The sequence below is a fragment of the Pteropus alecto genome, unplaced genomic scaffold (assembly GCF_000325575.1).
Source record: "Pteropus alecto unplaced genomic scaffold, ASM32557v1 scaffold116, whole genome shotgun sequence".
Taxonomy (NCBI): domain Eukaryota; kingdom Metazoa; phylum Chordata; class Mammalia; order Chiroptera; family Pteropodidae; genus Pteropus; species Pteropus alecto.
In genome coordinates, this window is record NW_006439189.1 from 1,416,927 (window position 1) to 1,427,903 (window position 10,977).

A 10,977-nucleotide genomic window follows, 5' to 3' on the forward strand; every position below is an offset into this window, starting at 1 on the left:
CAACACCCATGACAACAGGAAGTAATATTAGCAAAAACAGTAACTTCTCCTTAGAGAGTAAGTGCCTAGTATAGCCTTCATTTCATGATGATTTTTTCTGATTTTGTTTGTTTAGATTTTGCATTGGTGGGTAATCCATATCCTCCTGATGTCACCTCTTAGGTTGTTGGGAAGGTCTGTCATATTCATAATTTACATAGTTATTTCTATTCAAGTCTACTGCATCAACTAATTTCACTGATCTGACTCATTAATTCATGACACAATCAGTTCTTCATTGAAATTCACTGATTATTTCCTGCAATTGACCAAATCAGTTGGCATGTTTGTGTTTTCCTATCAGATTGTTATATCTGATAACTGAAGTATAATGCTTTAATCTAGCTACAACAGGTGAGTGAGTAGTTGCAACAAAGACTGCATGTTCCACAAAGCCAAAAATACTGTCTGACCTTTTACAGAAAAAATTTGCTTTCTTCTGTTCTAGAGGAGACCTCAGTGATTCAAGGCCCTTATCTTATAGATTAAGAAATTGAAGCCCAAACAGGTTAAATGAATCAACTTCAATATACCTTATAAAAAAATTCATGGTCTTTGTTACCCACCTGGTCCCCCACAAAATAATCAGTTCTCTAGGGCTCCTCATTTCAAAGAGTAATACCATCTACCTACAAGCCTGAAATCTATGAGTCATCCTTGACAGCCCCCTCTTCATCATCTCAGCTTAGATCCAGTCTAAGCTCTTCCAATTTTACATTCTATGTATTGAATCTTGCCACTTCTCTCCTCTGCTATCATCCTACTATAAGCTGCCATCACTGTTTTCCTGTACTACTTACTCACTGCAACAGTCTCCAAAATGGTCCCTCCGACTCTCCTCTGGTCCCATTCTGATTTTCTCTTTATGCTGTAGTCAGAGTGATCTTTTCAAATGCAAATCTGATCACAATTTATCTCTGCCTAAAACTCTTCAAAGGCCTCTCACTTATCATAGGATAAACAAACACTTTAGTGTGACCCAAAAGCTCTATACTATTCTGACCCCTGCTTACCTCTGCAGTCTTATCTTGTCTCATCTGCATCTTCACTCCCTCTGCTCTAACCACTCAAACTTGCTTTCAGTTCCTTAAACTTGCCAAGCTTCCTCACATTGCAGGGGCTTTGCATACATTTTTCCTATGTCTGTAATGATCTTCCCTCTCCTCTTTGTCTAGTTTGTGCCTTCAGGCATTAATCATCACTTTCTCAGGAAAGCCTGCCTGACCTTCCTGACTTGTTCAAATTCCCCTAAAGATACAGCGCTCTTATATAGCACTGTATCTTTCCTTCCATGTACTTATTAGAGTTTCACAGTTCATTTTTACCGTTTTTTACATAACTGATTTATTAAGATTTTTCCTGCAATACTTTCAATTTGTTTCTAAATTTCACCTTTCTTTAAAATGCCTAACGTTTTTTTAGAAACACCAAAAACAACCTTTCGCAGACTAACTTGTTACCTATTTGGAAGAAAAAAGTAGAAAACATTGTTCTTCTTTAAAAAAAAAAAAAGCTGAAATATATACATTTTTATACTTTTAAAGCTATGTGAAATATTAAAATTTCTGAAATGCTTTTCTGGAAAAAAGTTCTTATAGAAGGTTTTTATTTTAAACTATACATGGACTATTAATAGTGAAATCTGAGAATTGTATATTCTTTAGAAAATCCAAGTTATAATCCTAAAGTACTATAATCATCTAGGTTCAAATTTTCTAATCCTTCTCCATATTAACTTTTTGACCTAGCTTTTTGCAAACACTCTTAAGTCCCTGAAAATATTTTAGTGACACAGAAACTTAATTTATTCAGGCTGCCCTATGTTAGCAACTAGCTTACAGATGTAGTTCAGTTCTGAGTAGTCTATATGAAAACATAAGCCTAATACAGCACTCCTAAAAATAGATATTCCAGTTGAAGTTCAATTTTATTTTCTGGATCTCAGGATAAAAACCTAACAGCACATAACCAACATATTCTATGTTAAATCAGGAGGGGATTTACTGATGCCATTACAGCTATAAAGCAAATAACCAAAAAACAAACACACAAATCCACTTTTTTTGAATTTGAGCCAGTAGGAATTACAACTGTATTCCAAAACCTCTCCAAAGCACAGATTTAGTTGAGAATGCCATTTGTCTGTGGCCCTGAGATACAGTTAATTCCAACTCCTCAAGTCGAATGAGCTGAATAATGGAGCAAAATATGGTAAATATAATCAATTAAAGAAAGAAAGCCTTAAATTTTATGTTGAGGCAACTGGATGCTTCAAATATAGAGATGAAATCCAAATGGGAGCGAATAAATTGGGCCACAGGAGATCCAGATTAGATAAGGATCCTCCTAAATCTCACTTTAAAACCAAATGTCAAGTATCAACAAACGCAAATGTACATAGTGATTTGGCTGTTTCATTACTTTGTGTAATGAGAAATCTCAAAACATGACATTATTCTACATAGACAAAAGGTGTCAGTTTAATGTGCTTTAACATTACTGGTGTGCTCTCATAATAAATGCTTCTATTAATTTAGGTCAAGTGAATGATAAGAACTTTGACAATGTGCTCCGTCAAATGCCAAAATCCCACATTCCCTGGTGTATTTAGTGCCGGGTGTGAGGCAGTGGCTCTGGACACCAAAATGAAACAGAGGAGACCTGAACACAAATTAGGCTGTAATTTTCTACTTTAGACCTGATTACTCCCTTATTCCATTTTCAACATGGATAGTAAGGTTGGTCAAGTAGAACAACCTCTGACCATTTTTTAAAACACTCTAGAAAGCCTCCATACTCCTAAAGCACTCTGTTTTTATCTGTGTACAAGGTTAAGGTTTATTAACAGCATCACTATTCTGTTCGTTTTAGAAGGGGGTGAGTTTTTCAATTGTTTCCCCTGTGATTCTGCATTATGGACAATCACCATGTGACTTTCCACAAGTATGTCCCCTAAGTGACTTTCAGGTTACTTCTAGTTTTTCAATGCAGCTCATTATGTTATCATTGTTATTAAAGTAATTTACGTGATACTAGACACCATAAAGAAGTAGTCTCTGACTTCAATAAGTGTAATAGCATATAAACATTGAAACTGACTTCAAGGGGTTTGAAGTTGGAACAGAATTAAATAGGAAGCCACTAAGATGTTTAAAGAAAAGTTCTACATGGTCACCTAAATATAAAACTACTGGGGTCCAAATGAAAACTGAACACAGGATTTAATTAAAGAGGGTAGACATGAATAAGGATTTCCAAAGAACCATTGATAATAACAAGAATAGCAATTAACATTTATTGAGTATTCATGGCATGGCAGGCTCAGTGTATAACTACTTTCCATGTATTCTCATTTAGTGTTCATAGCATCCTACGAGACATGCCTTTTATAACCATGTGACTTGTGAGAAAAATGAGGCACAGAGATCTTAAGTAACTTTGGGGTTAAATGCCAGGTTGACGCAATAAGACGGATATACATCTGAATATATTCCTCCTTAGCACACAGCAATCATGGATTTATTTTTAACAATATAGCAGAATTTATACAAACAAATGAGGAATATCTTGTTCCAAGCAGTCCAGTAAGGAGCCATAAACTTACTACGCTGCTGGAAACTTTTCTGTAACTCTTCTTTAGTGATTGTGTTCTAAACCTGCAACATATTTGTGACGGTTAAGAATGAGCCACCCAGAGCTCAGGATGTCTTATATACCCATGTTCCCTTTCTGTCTCTGAACTTCTCTTGTCTGCGGGGTCTCTGACTCTCTCATGTATACAGAGTTTCCATACATATGTATGTATTAAATTTTGTTATTTTCTCTTGCTAATCTGTCCCATGTTTATTTGATTATTAGACCAGCCAAAAGAACCTTGAAGTTAGAGGAAAATTTGTTCCTCACCCATAACCATTATTCTATTCACTAGTAAAAACCTATCATAGAGGTAAAATTTAAATTTTGTAAATATCTAAAAAAAATAAGTTGGAATAAAGTCTGTCAAATGAAGTGAGTTTTGAAGACAGATAATTTCATTTGGTGTCAAAAAGAAGATGTGACTTGAAGAAATGAAATATAATTTTTCTCTGAAAGCAAATTCTTTCTCCCTTGAGTAAAGGCCTCCCCAACTGACCCTGATTTAAAGACTGGGGAAGCTGGCAAGAATTGAAAAGGGCATCAGCAGTATGTAGATAAACTTTTTGAAATGGCTTATTATCTTTCAAAAGAATGAACAGATTTTATGGTAGAATTCAATAAATGCAGAGAATTCTTTTTTACCAAGTATGAGCTTTCTGGTTCTTGGATAATCATTTTCTACATAAAATGCAGCCATAAAACCTCCTTGTTATTTCCTTAATTAAAGTAAATACTTATTTAGACCACTCTATTGCAAATCTTTAAAATGCAAGATAATAATGAATCCCTTTTTACAGTGGATTTTAAATGATATTAGTAACTTCTGGTGTTCTCCAATAGGTGATAGTTTATTATTCATGTTCGGCATAAACTAAGTCATTAAAATTAAAAATTTACAAGCAAACTAAAAAAATTATGCTTGTCTTTAAGATTATGGTTTTAATAATTGAAAATAGTATCTGACCTAGATCAAGAAAAATGTTGGAAACTTGAAACTTCATCTGAAATTCATGGTTGAGAAAAAGAGAAGTCTCTGAACCCTGAGGCCATCTTTATATTTATGTCAGGATATAAAAACTAGCAAATGAACAAAGGAAAGTTGCATTGTTTTGTGGTATTTATATTTCCAGAATTCCTTTAAAAGCATATTTTCAAACAGCAAATGTTATAAATATTGTGGGTCCCAGGCCTGGCGGGTCCCAGGTCTGGCTGTGATCCAGGCTAGTGGCTAGGAATAAGATCCTGGATTTAGAATGTTACATTAGTGTAGTAGGGCGCCTGTGTCTAAAATATGTAAACATAATTCAGTTTATGGTATCACGCATGTGTGGCTGAATGCCACTATTGTACTTTGATATATGTGGAGCCCATGTGGTCCCCAGGGGAGCAGAAGAAGAGCAGAAGCAGAAGTGCACTCCCCGCCATAGAACTACACTACTCTTAATAGAAGTGCTCTCCCCACAATAAATTTGGTGCCTGCCATTTCAGTCACATGTCAGCCCCTTGTGCATTCTTCCAATTGGGAGTCTCAGCACCGAAACATTCCTTTCTCGATCAGCTCGGCACTGACAAATATGAAAGGAGATATGTTCATGTACATCAAGTTAGATTCTGGCATAAATAGATGAGGTTTGATAAGTTGTTGTTGTTGTTGTTGTTGTTGTTGTTGTTGTTGTTATTTTGCACTGAGTGATAAACTGCCTGGAAAATTCTAAACCGTGTTTGAGTCTATTTTTTTCACATAAAATGAGAAATGACCATGTACATGTTATATTTATTACAACCAAATCAGTTTTCACTGGCAAGCAAGCCCAGCCATTTGAGAGGTATATTCTCAAATTAAAACTTTCCCAAACTCATCTTGAGCTGCTGATTCTATGAGGTTGAGGTTCCCCTTTCTAGTTTTTGAGGATTCTAAACACAACCAGAAACTGACTCCTCTGGAATTCAATTTAATGTAGTTGAATGAGCTCACTCTCCACATCCCCAGTTTCAATTCAAATTAGTGTCTTGATTAAATTACAGAGGAGGTTTATAACAAGCCTGCAAAAGACTTGCCCGGTATCCTGAGAGTGTACTGCAAACGTCCCATCAGTACACGTGTTTGTTTGTTTTTTTTTTTCTATTTTCATTTTTTTCATTCTGCTATATATTTGAAAAGATCCTTGAACCCATACATTTATGGAATGAGAGAGGGGTTCTAAGCACCAGAAATAATGTAGATAGCTAAAACACTTTTCTGCCTACCTTGCAAGACAGCAGGAAGCAGGGCACACCATAGTTATTTTTTATCATCTTCTGTTGTCCTACAATGCCCTTTCCATATGAGATTGGGCTTTCGTTCGGCTGACTATGTCCTTTGAGATTCATTGAGAGAAATGATAGTCTTAGGACTACATATTTTCTAGGTCTCAGTTTCCCCATCTGTAAAATGAGATAGTTGGAACTAAATGATCTCCAAGCTCTTTTCCCTGCTTTTTTTGAAATTAATAAGCTATTTTATTTCACCTATATATCCAAAATAGTACCATTTCAACATGGAAACAATGTAAAAAATATTGAGATATTTCACAATTTCTTCCATTTTAAGTCTTTGAAATCTGCATGCCTTTTACACATATAGCACATCTCAGTTTCTATTAGCTACATCACTGTGTCTGTGACTCAGCTGTATTTGGGAACTGTTTCTTTGCTCTGTGCTCTTAGAGACAATATTGTTGGCCACACATGTCTTTGTAACTTTACTATCATTTATGTCTTATTGAATATAAATGTCCAAAGGCAGAAAACAAAGATGTAACTTTAGAAATGGAAGGCTATATTAAACAGTCAAACAAATTTTTTAAACACTTGACTTTAAGGCTACTGGTAAAACTTTAAAGTGAGGATATGCTTATGAAATAAAAACAAATCATACAAAATAAAACCAAAATTTAGCTCCCATGCCTCAGGTGAAATAAAAGCTTGTGTGATGATCTACCAATTTATATTATCAAAGTTAAATTTATCAAAGTTAAATGAACACTAGGATAGAAGAGAAACTTTTTATAAAAAAAAAAAGATACTATTTGATTTTCTTTAATGACATTCTTTAAAAAGGAATGGGCTGCTTCATGTTTAACTGTGCTTCTGTGCGTCTGGAAAACAGTATGAGATGACATGTACTTTGCTAGAAGAGTAGGCGGCCTTTATGGGTGAAGATGACATTAATGTCCTAAAACAGGAGAACACGTGGGTTAGGGTTCCTTCTCCAAACCTAGTAATGAAATGCCTTGAACTCTTCACTTTGCACCCCTAAATGCAGGTGGTGGTTTTGTATTTCTCAGATCATTAAACCAAGTTTGATTTCTATATGAAGTTGACTTTAACTTATACTGAGCTCTGCCTTAACCATCCCGTCGACGAACCCCCTGGGTATGTCTGTATAATTATGTCTTTTAGTTTCCAATATCAACATTGTAATCAACAATCCCATCACATTGCTGTTCTTTTTTTTTTAAAGGAAATAAATGCCTTTAATGAGAGCCTAGATATTTTCAACAGTAATTCCTTGTTTTTAATCAGATGACCATGCTTTTTTTTTTTTTTTTTTGCTTTACTACTTAATTAATTAACTAATTTTAATGGCAACATTGGTTAATGAAATCCAGTAAGTTTCAGATATACATTTCAACAATAAGGCATATATATATTTACACTGTGTTCACCTCCCACAGTTAGGAAGTTTTTTGAAGTAGGTTAATTTTTTTGTTTCTTCTTAGGCATTTCCTCTCCTGTCTTTTTCTCAGACATCCTGAAGACAAAGATGTGATTCTTACATTCTTATCCCTACTCCAACCCTACTCTTTGTAAACATTCCGAATCTCAATATCTTCATTTCTGAAATGGGGTTAATACTCATACTTCCTCTCAGGGTTATTATGAGGATTAGGTGAGAATACAGCCAAGTTATTTGTAATTATAGCTGATTAATTTTCCATTGTATATATGTACCACAGCTTCTTTATCCAGTCATCTAACGTAGGATACTTCAGTCACTTCCATGTCCTGGCCACCATGAATAATGCTGCTATGAATATTGCTATGCAAATATCTTTATGGATATGAGTTTTCAAGTCTTTGGGGAAAATATCCAGTAGAGGGATAGCTGGATCATATGGTAGATGAATTCTCAGTTTTCTGAAGAATCTCTATACTGTTTTCCATAGTGGCTGTACCAATTTGCAGTCCCACCAGCAGTGTATGAGGGTTCCTTTTTCTCCATATACTCTCCAACATTTTTTTTTCTTACTTGTCCTGTTGATAACAGCTATCCTAATAGTGTGAGATGATAGCTCGTTGTAGTTTTCATTTGCATTTCCCTAATAGCTAGTGATGTTGACAATCTTTTCATATATTTGTATGTCCTCTAGGGAGAAGTGTTTGTTCAGTTACTCTGCCCATTTTTTGATAGCATTGTTTCTTTTATTGTTGTTATTGAGTTGTATGACCTCTTTGTATATTTTGGATATTAGGCCCTTATCAGAGGTATTGCTTGCAAATATCTTCTCCCATTCGGATTGTTGTCTCTTTACCTTGTTGACGGTTTCTTATGCTATGCAGAAGATTTTTACTTTGATGTAGTCTCATTCATTTATTTTAGCTTTTACTTCCTTTGCTTTTGAGGTCAAATTCATAAAATCCTCTTTAAGACCAAGGTCCTTGAGTTTCGTTCCTATGTTTTCTTCTATGCATTTTATTGTTTCAGGTTTTATATTCAGGTCCTTAATCCATTTTGAATTAATTTTAGTGTGTGGTGATAGACAACAATCTAGTTTCATTCTTTTGCAGATGGCTTTCCAGTTTTCCCAGCACCACTTATTAAAGAGGTTTCCTTTCTCCACTGTATATTTTTGGCGTTTTTGTTGAAAATTATTTGCCCATACAAATAAATATGGGTTTATTTCTGAACTCTCGATTCTGTTCCACTGGTCCGTGTGTCTATTTTTCTGCCAATACCATGGCGTTTTGATTACTGTCACATTATAGTATAATTTTAATGGCAACATTGGTTAATGAAATCCAGTAAGTTTCAGATATACATTTCAATAGTAAGGCATATATATATCTACACTGTGTGTTCATCTCCCATAGTTAGATTTCTATCTGTCACCACATATTTGACCCCTTGTACCCCATCTGTCTTCTGCCTCTCCACTTCCCACAACCCTCTAGTGTATTGTCCATGTCCAGGAGTCTCAGTTTGTTTGTCCTGTTTGTTTGTTGCTTTTAGGTTTATAAGTGATATCATGCAGTTTTCAACTTTTTCTGTCCGGCTTCTTTTGCTTAGCATGATTATCTCGAGGTCCATCCATGTTGTCACAAATGGCAGTATTTCATCTCTTTTTTATGGCTGAGTAATATTCTATTGTATATATGGAACACTGCTTCTTTATTCAATCATCTATTATAGGACTCTTTGGTTCTATATCCTAGCCACCATGGATAATGCTGCTATAAACATCGGTGTGCAAATATCTTTTTGGATATGGGTTTTCAAGTCTTTGGGGAAGGGTTTGCTATATAGGGAATCATGTCATGCGTAAATAGTGACAGTTTGACGTCTTCATTTCCTATTTGGATGCCTTTTATATCTTTCTCTTGCATGATTGCACTGGATAGGACCTCCAATGTTATATTGAATAACAGTGCCTATAGTGGACAGCCTTGCCTTGTTCCTGATCTTAGAGGGAAGGTTTTTAGTTTTCACCATTAAGTATAATCTTGGCTGAGGGTTTGTCATATATGGCTTTTATTATATTAAGGTATTTTCCTTCTAAACCGATTTTGTTAAGCATTTTGATCATAAGTGGATGCTGTATCTTGTCAAAGGATTTTTCTCCATCTATTGACATGATTATATGATTCTTATTTTCTAATTTGTTTATGTCGTGTATCACATTAATTGATTTGCATATGTTGAACCATCCCTGTGCCCGTGGGATGAAGCCCATTTGATCGTGGTGTATAATCTTTTTAATATTTTGCTGTTTTCGATTCGTTAGTATCTTATTTACGATTTTTGCATTGTGTTCATGAAAAATATTGGTCTGTAGTTTTCCTTTTTTGTGTTCTCTGTACCAGGTTTTGGTATCAGGGTAATATTGGCCTCATAAAATGAGTTAGGAAGTATTGCCTCCTGGATTTTGGAAGAGTTTGAGGAGAATAGGTATTAGATCTTCTTTGAATGTTTGGTAGAATTCACTGGAGAAGCAATCTGGTCCTTAACTTTTATTTTTTGGCAGGTTTGTGATGATTGTTCAATTTCCATACTGCTGATTTGTCTATTTAGATTTTCCAGTTCTTCCTTATTCGGTCTAGGTAGGTTGTATCTTTCTAAGTACTAGTCCATTTTTTTATGTTATTAAATTTGGTGTTCTATACTTTTTCATAGTATTCTTGTAAGATCCTTTGTATTTCTGCGGTGTGTCTTGTAATATCTCTCTCTCTCATCCTTGATTTTGTTTATTTGTGTCCCTTCTCTTTTTTTTGAGTCTAGCCAGGGGTTTGTCAATTTTATTAACCTTCTCAAAAAAACAGCTCTTCGTTGCATTGATTTTTTCCATTTTTTTGTTCGTTTTAAATTTCATTTAATTTTGCTCTAATTTTTATTATTTCTTTACTTCTGCTGATTTTAGGCCTCATTTGTTCTTCTTTTCCTAGTTTTTTGAGATGAAGCATTGGGTTGTTTATTTGGGCTTGTTGTTGTCTTTTGAGAAAAGCCTGTAATGATATGAACTTTGCCATTATGTTCGCTTTTGCCATGTCCCAAAAGTTTTGATGTGTTATTCTATCATCATTCATTTCTATATATATGTATGTGTGTGTGTATATATATATACATGCATGTATATATACATGCATGTATATATATATACACATGTGTATATATAAACACATATATATACATATATGTGTGTGTGTGCATATATATGAATACTATGAAAAAGTATATATGTATATATATTATAAAAAAGTATATGTATATATATATATATATATACACACACACAGTAGTCCATTTTCTTCTGAGCGTAACTTATCTCCATTCCCCTTTGTGAATTTGAATCTTTGAATCCGTCCTTTTTCAGTCATTGTTATGTCAACACATCCCTATGTATCCTGAATGTTCATTACTATCTCTCTATAGCAAATCTCTTCTTATCATTTAAGCTTATAATGTCCTGTTCTTAGTAAGGGTTGCAATCCTCTGCTTCTATCTGCCTACTAGTTGCCTTATTCATCGTTATGTATTTTTTTGTC